This window comes from Gymnogyps californianus, chromosome 5, assembly GCF_018139145.2.
Source record: "Gymnogyps californianus isolate 813 chromosome 5, ASM1813914v2, whole genome shotgun sequence".
NCBI classification, from domain to species: Eukaryota; Metazoa; Chordata; class Aves; order Accipitriformes; family Cathartidae; genus Gymnogyps; species Gymnogyps californianus.
In genome coordinates, this window is record NC_059475.1 from 43,295,380 (window position 1) to 43,311,536 (window position 16,157).

The window sequence follows — 16,157 nt, forward strand, 5'->3', positions numbered from 1 at the left end:
CTATCAGTATAAGCATCTTTAAACAAACAAAAAAAACACCCTAGAAAAGTGTATTGATTTTTCCCCTTCTCTTTTTTTTCAGGAGGAGGTGGGGGTGTTTAAACACATTTAAGTCCTTCATATTTTAGGATACCTGCCACTGCTGAGACTTCTGAAGGCAGAGTTTTGCTTTTTTTTTCATTAGGCAAAGTTGCCTGGAGTCTTTCATAGCTACAAAGTAAGCCTACTGTAACTGCTAAACTGGTTTTGGGTTTTTTTTAAAAATGTTTTCAGTTTTTTAGATAATAGTGAATACATTAAATAAATATACATTTTACAATCAAGACCCAAAATTTCTCTGAACTGGAAAAATCAATAATATTGTTGCAACCTAAAATGTGACAAACCCCCATGAATTTTGCAAAAATGTTTAAAAGTGAGGGGAGAGACACCCAAAAATGGGGTGGAGATGACCCAGAAAGCCACTTGGACAGATACTCTACATGTGTTTTAGTAAAAGCTTTGGTTAATTATTAAGAAACAAGTTTCTGTTTTGCAATATTATGAAAGCTTCTTTATAGGCATTTGAAGACTCTGAAGTGAAAACATATGTTTCATTAATACTGTCTATAAAATTTACCTCTATGTCTAATAAAACATTTCAAACTTTTTTTTTTTTCCCCTGAACCTAAATGGGATTTTCAACTCATCTCTTTTGTGTACTTGTCTTCTATGGAAGATGGTGACATTTTCCTGAGAAATAACACCTGCAAAACAAAAAATACTAAAATGAGACTGTCACTAAGGTACCATGAAGTCTTTGCTTAGATTAGGGAGCTGAGAGAGTTGCATCTCCAATGGTTCATGTATGTTAAGAGATCCTTGTCATCCATCAAGCGGCAAGATGACAGCATTGTGGGGAATATACTCCGGCTAAAGATATTAGGTCCAGCGGGAACAGAGAAACAAGACAACTGGAGTTACAAAACTCACTAAAACACTCAGAAAAAGATCTTATTGGATGTCTGAATCCTCTGATCTGCTGTGGACTCTCTAGTAATGGATTGCTTGTCCTGTCTCCTTGCTTGGCTGCTTTGGCATACTCGCCTTGAGGCTTTGTAAGACATTCCTGCAAATTGCTTGAGTCTTGCTCTCAGAATCCCACCCCTTCCATCTGAGTGACTTCAAACGCCTACAATGAATCGTCTGGTGGCCGCTGCTTTCTCTCTTTGCTGTAAGATTACAGGACCCTGGACTAATACAACACCCTGCTCACAGGTAAGGAGAAATACTTCACCATTAGCAATGTATTTAAATGTTATCACTTGAAATTTTGTATTATCTCACAATGATGCAAAATTGTCACAATTTACCTCTCCTTTTAAATTATTAACATGCTCCTATGCTATGCTCCAGTGGTGTGTGTTCAAGAACTGTAAAATACCAAATTCCTCATTTTCTGTGGCTAGCAATGCACCGTTTTTCTTATACTTACTAATGTTACTACAAATGACTTGAACCTTAAACCATCTGCAACTTCCTAAAGGCTGAGACAATTCACTATTCTCTTGATCCCTAACTCCTTTTAACCAAGCAAATAACTTCTAACCTTTCTTATCTTGGTAAAAATGCTTGTAAAAATGGTTCTCCTTCAGTTTGCAACTCAGCTCTTGATTGTTTTGGTGCGAGGTCATAGCTAAAGTATTTCAGTCAGGGTATTTATTCGGTGGCCAACGTGTCAGTCCGAAGCAGTTGGTGTAGCTCCTATGTCAGGCATCAAACTGTGTGATGACCACTAGAGCTGTGCCATGATGGCTGAGAGAGGAAAAAAGAAACTGGGAAAGGCTCTGGGGTGTAGCTATGTTGGTTGAGGAGCCAGCCGTGTTCTCCAGCTAGCCTTGCTCTGTCCTGAGGAGGCTGGGCAGCTGGGCAGTACTGCTGGGCAGCTGCTGTAGAAGGTCTCCTCTTCCACTGTCTGGTCTTGGTTGTGTGTGTCTTGTAGACAAGGGAGATGTGCCAGAGGTAGAAGAACACTGGGCTCGGAGGGATCCATGTCAACTGAGGTGGATGCCTTGGGTGTGATGTAATTAGCAAGTAAATTAAGGTAATCTTCAGGGCTGGTGTTTTCAGCCTTTCCAACTCCCAAATAGAAATGCACACCGTTGCATCTTTGTGACAACAGAGATGAATGTATCATGGAGAAAATTTTAAACACACAAAAGATAAGAGTAGTTTACCTTCTGCTGATAAAGAATTACAGGTTTCCTTCTACTGTGGAAGAATTTTCTGGTGGGCTGTCTCCAAAATAACCGAACCTCAATTGCCACTGGTAAAATAGACATAGTTTGTTCTTCATATAAGAGATATATCTACAGAATCATTCCTCTTCTATCACGCTCTTGACAATGAGAAATAAGATTACGGTAAACCATTTGTGCTTTATTGTTTGAACCTACCTTGCTGTGAGGTGAAAGCATGGAGGGTAGCCATAACTTTGGTGTTTCTTTTTCCCAGGCTTCGTTAGAGTAAATACTGAGATAACATGTCAACATGCCTTTCTTTCTAGTCTTACTGAGCCAAGACAAGATCAGATGGCTGTTGAATATTTTAATTCTAAATGCTCAGTACACTACCTTCAAATATATTCCAAAGAAGAAAATCTTGTCATAACCACCATTTGGAGAAAAAATAAAGGACAGTCTTCAAGAAGAGTGGGGGCTGGAAAGGAATATGTTTTCAGATTTCACTGAGAGAGTAAAAGATGTGGCAAAGAGTACAAAAGTTTAATCTTTTAAAAGGAGCTATATAGTACTTATATGTATTCTTAAATATCAAGGAAGACCATAGGATATTATAGCATATCCCATTTCTTTAACTGAAATAAGCTGGGATGCTCACACTGACTCCATCATGAGGCGAGGAGGGGTTTGTACCAGGAAATACAGTGCTAAGTATTAATCGAATAGTGCCCGGGACACGTGCCCAAAACCTCGGGAGACCAGAGTTGCTGTTCTGTGCTGTCACAGGTTATTTCAAGCCTCTTGTGGGCAGGACCCAGAGTAGCAGTTACGCAGCTGAATCTGTTCTCAGGCGTGCTGGGTAATGACAGTGCAGCTGCTGCCTCGCTAAGTTGTGTGAATACTGATGATGCCCTAGAAATGAGAAATTTAGTGCAAGCCCGACCCCTGAAATGGTGTGGGGTTTGTTTGTTTGTTTTCTCCCTAACCCCACACTGCTTGTTTCTTACCTCTATTGCCAGCCTTTCTGGAAGCTGGAGGCAGCCTGCAGAAAGCATAGGGTGCTGTCTAGTGGCAAAAACAATTGTTCACTATGCAAAAGACCTACGTGATAGTGGTAACTACGTACTAATGTGTGTCCAGTAAGCATTAATGATAACATATGCAACAACTTCAACAAGCTGTGAAAGCGCCAGTCCCTGAGATTTGGCGCTGACGACATTCCCCGCAGGTCTGGGATACGCAGCTTCACCTCTTCAGTACCTGTCCAGACATGGATGCGTGTTTGAATCAGGGATGTTGTAGCCACCTGCAGATGATGACTCCGTCTGTGTGCTCGCTCTTGCCTCAAAATCCTGCAAGGCTTTGCTGCTTGGCTCCTAAATAGCACTGGGAGTTTGGTTTTTAATCTCTGCACGTGTCTGTCCCCACTTCCTCGGTGGGAAGCCATGAGGTTTAATGTGTTTGACACTGGTTTTTCGGATTATTTGGTTGTGGGAACCCTAGAACTAACAAAAATAACCAGTTATATTACACAGAATGTATTTTGAGCCCAACACAATAAACAAGTCATGTTACATTTAAGACTATGAAGTGGGATCCAGTTTTAATCATACAAGGACTATTTTGTTGGAATGATTATTGGATTGAAGTACATGAGGAACTTGAGTGAGACAAAGTCTGTGCATGGTATGTAACAGCTGACCATTTTAATTTTTTTTTACCATTTTAACAGCAAGAATCAAATCACAAATCAGTTTTGTAAGTGTATCATTTCTGTTTCAAGAACTCACTTGTGCTGAACAGCCTAAAACTCAGCACCTGTGGAAAAACTTATGAGATGCTGTGATAAAATGCCCTATTAATTGCAAAACGTGGTTACTAAATTCTCCTATTTGTCCAGGTTCTTTCATTCTCTGATTGTGTGGTCTTGCTGCTTGTCTGACTGGAGTATTCATTAAATCTCTAAATAGAAAGCAAAGGAAAGCTTTTTGGGCTGAAATGCATTTTTGTTATTATTTTTTTTAATTCTTTCTTCCAATGTTTCCCTTTTAAACAGTTTGAGATGCATATAAATATTCCTAATGATTAGGCAGTAGTCAGCCAATTCCAACTTGCCTACAAATGAACCATTTTTAATCAGGCTTCATCTGAATTGGGCTCTATCATAAAAATTTCACGCGCAACTCGGAGAAAGCTGTTTCTCATTTTAAGTAATGCTCTTTCTTTGTAGGTTTTTGTTTGTTTGTTTATTTTGTTGTTGTTATTTTTTGTTTTTTTTCACTTCCTGGGGTATAAATAGCCCAGTATTGTTTGGAATAATATAGAATAAAAATATTTTCCTGGCCATGTAGGATTCAGGATATGGGTTGCTTTATTATTGCACTTTATAATACAAGAAAGATTTTTGTTACAGAAGACTAACCATATCGCACTTGTATTTTATTTTATGAAGAAGGCCATCAAAGCAAGGGTTGTATCCTGATACCTAATATCAGGCTAATCTCATTATCTCCAAATTTGACTTTGGAAACATACCTAACCAGACTGTTATTAGCAATCAGATTTGGTGATAATAATTTGGGAAAGTTTTCAGCATCACCAGCGTTTGGGATTTGGCGTCCCTCCCTTGGAAGGAGCAATTCCAGCATGGTGGGCAGCCATTTTCCTGGCCCTGAGGTTACAACCCCCCCAGCCAGGACTAGGCAGCAGAAGCACTCCTGATGCTTTAAAGACAAGAGGCAGAAGATGTAGCTGGTGGAAGAGGAGCAAGAATGACCTTAAACCTCAACCTTCAGGTCTCCTCTGCCTCCCTCCACAGGGAACAGCAATGTAAGCCGTTCTCTCCCAGCCACAAGTTCTCACACACTGTGTAGCAAAGTGCTTTCTCTGAAACCTCCTGTTGCCTTGTCAGATGTAATTAAAGCTGATGAAGTTCAGAAGTTGTTAGAGTGAAAGGACTGATGAACCAACAGGTGGTATAGTTGAATAAGTCTCATTTCCTTAGAAAACTAAGCTAGGTACGTGTATTTAATATTGAAAATGGTGAGCAAGCAAACCAGAGCCAGGGATAGGGTTTTGTTTCTTTTGCATCTTTGTCCATAACTTTTATAGTACTTTATGTGTTAATTGTAAATTTAATCCCAAATACTCATACTGCTGCCAACTGTTCATATTTGTTTTCTTGGTATCCTGTGGCCTGAAAGTTACCACAGAATGTGTAATTTCTTTTCTAAACTGCTAGGAAGTAATCTACTATAACTGCATAATGAGTATTATGGACATATTTTAGAGTTTTCTATGCATATCAGCGTGTTTAGGAATTTAATTTTTATGGTTGGTGTAACAAGTTTAAATATGTGTAATAGATACTGATTTTCTTTGGGAGTTTTTTTCAGTGCCATGAGGAATTCTTCAGTAAAGCAGAAAAATAAACAGGATTTAGGGATTTGCAGCTTGGCCAAGCAACAGGGGGTTGCTGCTTGCATCAGGAACGCTAGCAGGCATGCCCAGTGGCTCTGGTGATCCCAGCCAGGAGACAGCTGTGCACCAAGGAGTTGGCGAGCCACATCACAGTTAACCTGAGAAGCTGCAGGCCTGTGCTGCGCTTATTTAGCAGCTTATATATTGCATTTATAGCTTTGCTTTCAGGCCTGTGCTAGCTGCACGTATGCCTTGGCCAGAGGATAAATGTTGCCAGTGAACTGTAATGATGGAGCCTGCAGGCAGCTCCGTTCGGTACCAGTGATTACACCACTTGTGTGTCCTTGTCTTTATCTGAAAAATGTGGCAACAAGTTCTCCTGTGAATGTCCTTTTTGTTTGACAGTTGAAATGAATAGAATTGTTTTAAGAAAATCCCATAAAAGCTTAAAAGTCCAAAATGGGGTAGGGATCCACGCAGCATGCTCTGCACTGATTGGAGACCCATCTGATGCCGTGCAGCTCAGGATTCCCAGCATCTGAAGAGATGTAAAATCATCTGTACTATCCTCTGCTTTTTTATAGTGTTAGCTCCACTAAATGACATTTTAAGTGATACTTCAGACAGTCTGAGTGCCTTTCTTATTGGGATCATAACAAACCAGGACCTCTTGGTGCAGAGCAATTGCACGCTAATTTTGAGGGAGAAATGTAAAACCAAATGATACTGGTCTGTGTCGCTGGTATGACTTGCAGAGGGTAAACGTACAAAGAAAAGAAGAGTACTACTCTAGTTGCTTTGAATGCTTGCTATTAAATTCCAGATGTTTAGCTTCTATTTTTTTATGCCATAGATAAGTCTATTGATGTGGTTTTAGCTCTGTACACATTAGGTACTCTCAAAATAGGAGGCCTGGTCCTGTACCTGAGAAACCTGTGGATGAAATTTGCATTCCTGGAAGGTCTTACTGACATGGAAGTAGTACTGCAGAGGTATAAAATCCGCTTGTGTGGTTCTGCAAGTGCTGGAGGATCAGGCTTTGGCGTTTAGAGAAGAGTGATAATTACCTGCCATCTGTCCGATCTTATATTTAGAATTTCTATACTGCTGTGCTAATGTTTGTGTTATTGATAATATTTCCTCTATGCTGGTAGGTACAGATGTGAGCTATAGCATCAATTGAAATTGCTGTTGACTTTGCGTAATATATAATTTGTCTTTTAAAGTTTTGCATAAGATCTGTTTAGGAAAGCTGTGGGAATTTTTTTCTTAGTGGTCTGCGTTTTGAAACAAAAATGTTTGCCAGTTTTACACATGCAAACAGAAAGTGGTGAGCAACATGACTAGCTGTAAAGTGCGCACAAGCTTAACTTTTCTGTGAATTCAGGGTTGGGTATCAGCACCTAGAGGGGCGCGGAGTCCTTCTGGCAGCGCAGTGGCTGAAGGACTGCATTTCCTTCTCTGATTTATTACACAGCTAAATCAAATCCTCTTCGCAGTTTGCCACCGGGTCTTGTGAATGCTGGGGTTGGTACAGCGAGAGAAGTGGGAAGTGAACACTTCAGTGCTTAGTGCCTGCTTAAATGCACCTCACAGGCTAGCCTGAGGCATCCGAGCTTGGTGGTCCTTGGCTACGGATTTCGGAGAAGCCATGAGTGAGCACTTTTAAAAGCTGCATAGTAAGTTGGGTTGAATTCCTCTGCAAGGTTCTTGATTTTGTGGAATGATGGAAGTTTCACAGCAGCTTCTCTTGAATAAACAAATACGAATGCAATTGGTACATTAGCACTGTGTATTTTCCTTTTAAAATGATTTATTTTTCAATCTTAATTTGTGTGCAGTGAATACTCACTTTTAGCAGCTTTTATCTGCCATTAATTTGTTAACATTCATGTCCTGTAATCCAGAAACACAAATTTTGTGATCTTTGGAATAAATGTATGTGTGGACTTCTGGTATTTTGAGCATAAACGGATACTTGGTTATTTGCTTGATATAAGAAAATCTGATACTCTCATTGTGCAATTTCCTTGCAGCTGCAGACGATACCAAAAAATACTTGACCAGCGAAAGTGTGTGCAATCTCTTTACTGTACTGTTGCTATACATAAGTGATAAATGTTTACTAGCATTTGTTAGTAAATCCTCAGATGCTCAGCCTTGTTTTAAAGGCAGCTTCAAGTGTAGTGCACTGTGAATGGGAGGGAATGCTAATAAAGGCATTGGTGTGTAAGATTTGCTCCACTACAGTGTTATCAGGTTTTCCTGGATTTTTATAAAAAGAAACTGTTAATTAATCCTCTGTATTTCTGTCTCAAGTATAAAAAGCACATTGTATTTCCAGAACCAAAGCTGAAAAAACCCACCAAAGGGAAGTTACTTTGGGTTTTAGTAAAAGTTGAAGAGATTACTTTTGACACGTAATGGTTCTTGTTTATGCAAATTGTTTTATGATATAGCAGGCTTTTCTTTTTCCTAATAGCAGAGAAATATACTTGTCTATTCTCAACAAACGTTTTTGAGTACTAAATTTAAAAAAAACCCAGCACCTTTTTGGAATGGTATTCAAGCTTCTTCACCTTTTGGTCTTGGCTCTCCACAGTTGCCAATTGCCGATTTCAGCCTGGCTACCTAGGATCTGATGCCCCGTGCGACTGTAGGTGTCACCTCAAGTATACTTAAAGAATGTGTGTATCAATGCAGTGCATGAAGGTAAAGCAGAGAAATAAATAATTGTAGTGTTCTTTGTATATCTCCATTTCCCTCTGCTGCTACTCCTCCTTGAATTATGTATGTCCTAACACGAGATGTTGATGTTGCCAGTTAAAGCCAGTTTAAGTGGCACTTTCTATCTTCTCCAAGTGGGTTTGGTTTTGTTTGTTGGTTTGTTTTGTTTGTTTGTTTTTCCACTTGGGTTCTCATTGCACGAGACCCTGGCACCTTGCTTTAGCTGAAATTTCAATAAGTAGGTTTTTCCTAAGATTTAGCCCTAAGTGCCTTAGGTTTGGAAAAATGAGTTCTAGGCACTGAGGTATTATTGAAAATCTTCTGCCCTGAAATCACTGGATATTTATGAGAACCAAGCTGTTAATGAACAAAAGATGTTTGTAGTCATATGCCAGTTTGCATTATGCTATTGTTGATCTCGCCTTTATTTTTCTCTCAGTCAGTTGGTTCAGACCTTTTTTTCAATTTTTTCGATTATTAATAAAAAGTACACAATGATAAAAAAAAGGTATTCACAGGTAGCTTGGTAGTAATTAACTTTAAAAATAATGGTTTCAAGTTCTAAAAATAAAATATTAATATAGAGAAAGCATGGATGCTTGTGCATGCACACACAAACAAAGGCATTATTGCCTTTTCAGTTATGCTTCTGCTGTTCCAGAAAACCAAACATTATGTATGTTAAATCTGGAGAGACAATCATTCATAGTCCTTGTGCCTCAGAGTAGCTGTAGATATTACGAGAAATGGCAACTACTTATCTCATCCTAAAATATCTGTTCCAACTCTTTTGAACTAAAACTGCAGTCTAGTTGAAACTATCTCATCCAGTGATCTTTTTATTTGTGCTTTTAATAGTCATGCAATGAGCTTGTGATGTTTTATCAGTTTAAATGCTTCTCAAAACCAAGTCTTCAGAGGATAAAGATGCAGTATTACACGTGCTCCTCTTTACGAGATTTCCTGAAAGCCCTAAAATTTCACCCTATAGCAGTTTCTCCTTCTCTTTCTGTCTGTCTCTTCTGAGAATGGAACAAGGTATCTTGCTAGAAAGTGGCTTTTGTTTGGTTGGTTGATTGGTTTTTAAGTCTTTGATATGCTGGAATTAAAAGTAAAGCTGCTAAAAGGTAAAATAAAATGAAAAATCTTTTCTTGCTTAAGTCCCTTTGTAAGACATCCTTAGCAAATGTATTTCTGTGTTTTCAGGGTCGTGTTGGCCTCTGGTTTTCTCACACAATTTGCACAGAAAGTGAATATATGCTAATTATATAAGTTAACTATTAAATCCAAGGATTTCTATTATTCTGAGAAGAAAGGGCTGCAGAAGCCTTATAGAAAAAAAAGGTGCACAAATATTGAGCATTCTCATTATCCCATTCTGACTTATGTCCTGCACTGTTATTTATGAATGGCTTCCCTCTGATTAGATTTGAAACGTAAAACAAGTCTCACTGATATAATAAAGATTAAAAAGTACAAGCACAACCGTTAACCAAAATCTTCTAGTCTGTGTAACTGATTGTATACCACAGAAAAGTATTTTAAAATATTCTATATGGTTTTTAAGACAGTTTTATGGGAAACAGTTTCAATCACTAAATGAAAATCTAGTTTCTGTTTCCAAAGATTCTTTTTTTTCTTTTTCTTTTCTTTTTTTTTTTCCCCCCCCCCCCCCCAGGCTGCAGTGTGGAAAATTTGAGTTTTGCTCCATGCTGATAAAAATAAAAAAATCTTGCAGTATTGCTCTTTGCAAGACAGAGGAAACACCTTGTATTCGTTAGGAAAACTGTGGGCCTAATGTAGAACACATATAATCTGCTATATCCAACTGCTACAAAAATAAAAGCCTCATGTTGTTAGCCAAGTAGGCATTTTCTGCTTCAAAATACTTCATAAACTCAGGTTCACATCTCCTGGCAGAAGAGAGGCCAAAAATAATATTATGGCAAAACTATATTAAAGAAGCACAAGTCCAACATTCCAGCATAATTTACACTAAGATTACAACACACCCACACATATGTGTATTTATACACACATGTAAACATACATGTATATACAAATATACACCAGTATCTCCAAAGGGAGACTGCAAAACTACTGTGCTACATCCAATGCATGTAACTGACCCCCTAAGCTGCTTATCTGCTCAAATTTATCATAGCTCAGAAATAATCTTATTTCAAGAAATGAAGTATTTTGTCTGTGACTGCATGATAGTTTAATATATTATTATCAAACCTATTTTATAAGCAGAGTTACTTGGTGCAGGATGTGCTCGTTTGTAGGAACACAAGTTTGGATGCTTCTTGGTGACCCCATAGCAAAAGCTGAGATGTCTTCCCACAGGTACCTCATGCTGCTTTGGCTGCCTGGTGCCACAGGCGTGCATCTGCCTGTATCCTGAGCACGTGTCACCCTGCAGTCGGGTATTTCTGTTCCCCTCTGCATCCCCATCTCACGTGCGTGTTAGTCTCCTTGTCGGTCAGACAGGCCTTTGCTCTGAGACATGACCCCACCTTGAGATACAGGCCGTGGGAACGGTGAGCTTTACGCTGCCATCTGAATTTGGCACAGATGTGCTAGTGGATGCCGTGACAGAAGTGGAACGGCATGGTGCCCTGCTCCAATGGGGCGGCAGAGCTCTGCCCTGCCTAATGCCTGTGGCAGGAGTACAGGAGCCTGCTGGTGGCGTGCCACTCTCAGCTGAATCCCCGCTAAATGTGCCATGGTGGTACCTGCTGGTGGCATGCCGCTCTCAGCTGAATCCTGGCTAAATGCGCCATCGGTGTAGCAGGCTGCTTGTGACACAGTAAACATCCTGCTCATAAATTGCAGATCTGGGTGAAGGAGGTAACCCTGAGCCAGACACAGTTGTAGCAATCCTTGCCTGGCTCTAGACTCGCAGGCAAAGGCTCAGGCTATGAGAGGGGCTGTTTCCAACACGTGCTAAACAACACGTTGCAATACAACGTGGTGAGGGATGTTTAGAGATGTCGTGTTGATCTCACTTTTTTTTTTCTTTCTTTCTTACCTTAAGGCAGTTTTAACATAGCCCGTACTCCCTCCTTTGCTGTACATATACAAGCTCAATATATAGTCTATATATAGCCATATCTGAAATTTGCTCATCATCTGTCTGCAGCAAAGGCTGTGTGTTCTGTGAATGGCATATCCCACTCCTGGGTGCAGTAGACCAAGGTATTGTAGAACAAATCCACATACATAACACTTGCATTGGTAATTTATAGCTTAGAACAGCAATCTGTGGCAATTTCATACTGGAAAGCATGAAGAAAGAAAATATCACATCATCCTTATGCTATAATAGATGCAATACACATTTTTAAAAACCCGTTAGTTTTTTAAACACTGGGATATTAACGGATACTTTTTAGAATATTAACAGATGCATGTTTAGAAAAGAGCATTCTTTCCCCAAATAAGATCTGTAAACAGATGGAATGATGACAAATTTAATGAGCTAGTGAGTAGCAGCAGTGTTTCCTTTTTGTTAGATAAGAATTATTCTTACTGAAAAAAGGAGTCAAATGTTGCAAATGTGCCTATGTATATCTTTTTTTTAAAAAAGTAAACTTGGACTGTTAGACTGAGCAATAAAATGTCATGTCTGTCTGATCCTCCTTTTTAACATCAGATTTTGAAGACCTCTGTTGTCTTTGCAGGAAGGTGGACTCTGAAGGTGACAGTGTCTGGAAATTCTGCTTGTTTTCCAGCAGGCAAGAAATTAACTCCGGGTTTGCCCTTGCCCAGGGACTGAGTGCTAAGGAGCAGGACAATGTGGAGCCCAAATGCCCAATTGCCTCTTGAAGCCAACGTAGGAAACCATAAAAGCTGCTAGGGCTAGAAATGAGACTTCTTCATGAAAGAATGTATTTTTCTGCCATTTGTGTCATGGGAACGTTTTCTATTTGCTTTCTCTTTACAAAAAGATACTTCATTGGTCTCGTTATAGCTGTACGCTCTAAAGCTTTAAGCAGAATAATTTACTTACAGAAAAATCATTTGATTGTTACGTGAACTGATGCACTTGTTTACAGTTAACATGTCTCTCATCTTAAGCTGCTATGTGCTTATGAAAGTAAAACCAGTACCATTCCTATATAATAGAGCTCTTGCAATACACTGTGTTTACTATAATATAGTAAGATTTAAGAAACATATTTAAATCAACTAATCTTAGAACTTTGGTATTATTTCAAAGAAACATATGCATCATAAAGCTCTGTATGCGTTGATCTCTCTTACTCTTAGATGTATGCTTTTCCTTTTTATACCTGTTTCATTTTAACAGCCAGCACACATGCTGTTGCTCAGCTACAAAACACTTGAAAAAGTTGTGTGACACAGGTATTCTGCCAGATGACTTTTGCTATGTTTTGTTTATCGGATGCTGTATTTTCATTTAAATTTTCATTACAGATTTGTATTACAATAGTTGCATTTTTCTATGAAGGGCAACTAATGTGCTAAACAGTCAAACGCAGAGCAGTAATTAGTCTGGGAGAGAACAAAGGGTGCTCTTCTAAATCCCAACAATTTGATGGGGGTGAGCAAAACCAACAGTCTTTCTTTTGCCTTGGTCTCCTATTAATTTTCACTCTCGTTTGCTGCAGAGCAGCTGCTTTCCTGTCAATCCAGTGCACTGCTTGAAAAAAATCCATTTGGATGTCACAAATGCAATTTCAATGGGCTTAGCAAGAACAACCAGTCTTTAACTTAACCTTTCTCTTCTGCAAGAGACTCATGGGAAGAAGAAATTCCTTGAGCAATGGTGTCTCCAAACCCCATCAGAACATCACAGGGGGAAAGTGTATCTGAAGCCAGTGCTGCGTCCCGAGATGTGAGTTAGTCTGATTCTTTGCTGAGTGACAGACACGAACCATGTGTGATGTAAGGGGGGGGGGGGGGGGGGGGGCGAGGTGGGAAGAGTGAATGACAGCCAAATATTCTGATGAGAAGTTGCAGAGCTGGAACACTAGTATTAACAGCCCACGATTAGTATTGTCAGCAGCGAGATTTCTTCCTTAATGCACCCTGCTGAGCTAGATGATCTCTTGAAATCTATTTCAGCCCAGCATTTTTATGATTTCGTGACAATATCTCAGTATTTTGGCTAGTACTCAAAGTCCTGTTCTCTCTCCTTTCTCTGCCCTATATTGTCAAGTGGCTAGGGCAAAAAAAAAAAGGTTTGATTGAAGTTCCTTGCTCTTAAAAGCAGAGGCTACTGCTGCACTTTGCAAGAAGAGAGAAGATGGGAGCACGTCTATGTTCCCGTCCGGCACGGATGGAGAGTGAGGTGGCAGAAAAGGAGGTTCTCGCCGAACAAGAGAGAAAAGGTAACACCACCACCACCCTCCACCCCGCAGAGTGCTATAGGAGGAAACGATGGAGGAAGTTTAACACGCTGGAGTGGAAGATAGTGTAGAAGTTGCAGAATGCCTTAGGATGAAGTGGAATAAAAAGAAAAGAGTATCATACTGCAAAAAGCATGCCATGGCCATAGTGTTTCCTTCCCTTTACTGGTTGTCTCTCTGCCTGCCTGGTGAAGGATATTTTTATAGTCCCTTGCACAGGAGTGGGAGAAAGGAGGTAGGGAGGGCTTCTCTACAGGTTTAGTCAAGGACCTCTGCTACTACATGCTGGTCTGAATTTTGATCCCTGTGGGGTCCTCCCATTCTCTGGTTTTATGTGAACAGTTGGGAGGTTACAGTAGCAGTGAAAGGCTCTCCCCTTGCCTTGCTGGGAACTGGGCCGATGGTTTACCAAACTAAGGCAAACTGGCAGTGCTTGCTTTCTTCTAGCACTGGTGGAAGAACTGTTATTCACTCCCAGATTTAATTCTTGCAGGACAGAGTAGCTGGAGTCAAATACTTCTGTCTGTAACAGTTTGCACTGGAACTATATTCTGAAAATACTCACTTCTCAGTTACCTAAATACATGGAAAACCCTTCTGGTCATCACATCTTCCCCACAGAGATTTGCGACCATTTAAAAGTGTGCACATTTTCTTAAGTATTTTTTGTGAATGATAGAAATCCAGATACATTTTTCCTACAAGTTATCCATAGGCATTCTTTTGCAACAGGTTTTTTTTTGTTGTTCATGTATTTGCATTACAGAATGGTCAAGAATGTGCTCAGCCCTGATTTGACTGGAAAGCTGCCCTGGTCCGTGCTGATGGGAGAATGGCATCTCCTCCCAGCCTGCAGCACGCCCGTATCCTGCAATGCCAAAAACTTCTGTGCTCCAGACACTGTAAAGTTGGAGACAATTGTTTTACAGTTGGGGTTTGGTTTTTTTTTTTTGGTTTGTTTGGTTGGGGTTTTTGCCATTGAATGCAGACATTGTAGTAAAACAGGATTATTGCGTTGTCGGATGCTGGGACAGGGGTTATTGTCTCATTCAGCACCCATAAAAGGTGGGCTAACTGTGAATCCTTACAGCATGCCGACTGCCTGCAAATACAGCCAAAGGGAAACGATCTCTGTCACCGCAAATGTTCTAATGTGGCTTGTTTTAGTGGGGATAGTAGTTGTCATTTTCAACATATGAGCAATCTCTTTGAGTTTAATTTTTAAATTATCAGACAATTGTAAAGACGTTTAATTCAGGTAGCCATAATGCAACTTTCTTAATGTGATATGAAGGCTTTTAGAAACACCTCTTTAAAAGAAGCCCATTTGCATTAGAGAAAGAGAACCTTTTCTCTTACTGCTTTTGTTCTGATCTCCTTTGAAGTGACAACGTCTTAGATCTATGTAAAGCTCAAGTGCTGTGTATGATTATAGGAATGACATGATATTAAGTGGTTGACCTACCTATTATAGAATTTGTAAGGCACAGAACTTTTTATTTCACAGTGATAAATATCACACTATGGAGTACTGAAGCTGCTACTTCCCATTTGAAATGGAGCTATTTTTAAGCCAGATGTAATATTTTAACAGATATTCTTTGCTTTTTCATTAGAATAGAGAGAAATACATCTTGATCTTTTTTTCCCCATCTCTTCACGGTACCAACCAGTATTTCAGAAAATGATTCTGTTCTATATTTGCATATATTAAAAATATATTAAAAAGTGTAAGAAAAAATTGTGTTAGCCAAAGCCTGTTTTAGTTAAATGAATTATTCCTCTGAGTGTAAACAGGCAGGTATGTTAAGCATGTTTGTAGGGGTGAGGCCTTACATGTACGACCTTCCAGTCCTCACTATATGTTCTGTTACCAGACATCATAGTGAGAAGACCTGGGTGAAACAGAAGCAATCAGCATTGTAAATCCTAACGTTTTGAAAAGCAAGTAAGAGCTATTAGTTGTGATTTTTAGGAAGATTTAAAAAAAAATGAATTCTGAATATAAACATTATCCTATAAAACACTTTGGTACGTGCTTTAAGACTAAAGGTTGTGGAAAAAGAGCCATTGTGCCAGCTTGGTACTGAAGCCTACTGCTCATTCCTCCAAGAGAGGCAGGAGGTTCCTCAGTCGGCCGGCCGTGCGGGGCAGCAACGCGAAAGAGCAACTTTTAGACGCGGGGAATTGGAGACGTGGAAGGAGAAGGCCAGCTGTGAAATTATTGCAGTTTGTGGTTTTGTGCACATTTATAAAGGCATCGAAGACTAAGTCGTACAAAGCAGCAGGAGTTTCTTTCCCGCTTCACAATTTAAAGTTCCACAGAGGTCTGCTGAGCCTTTACGGTCATAGGCATACAGAGTAAAAGAAGGAGGAAATAATGAAAAGCAGGTGATTCTGCACTAAGTAAAAG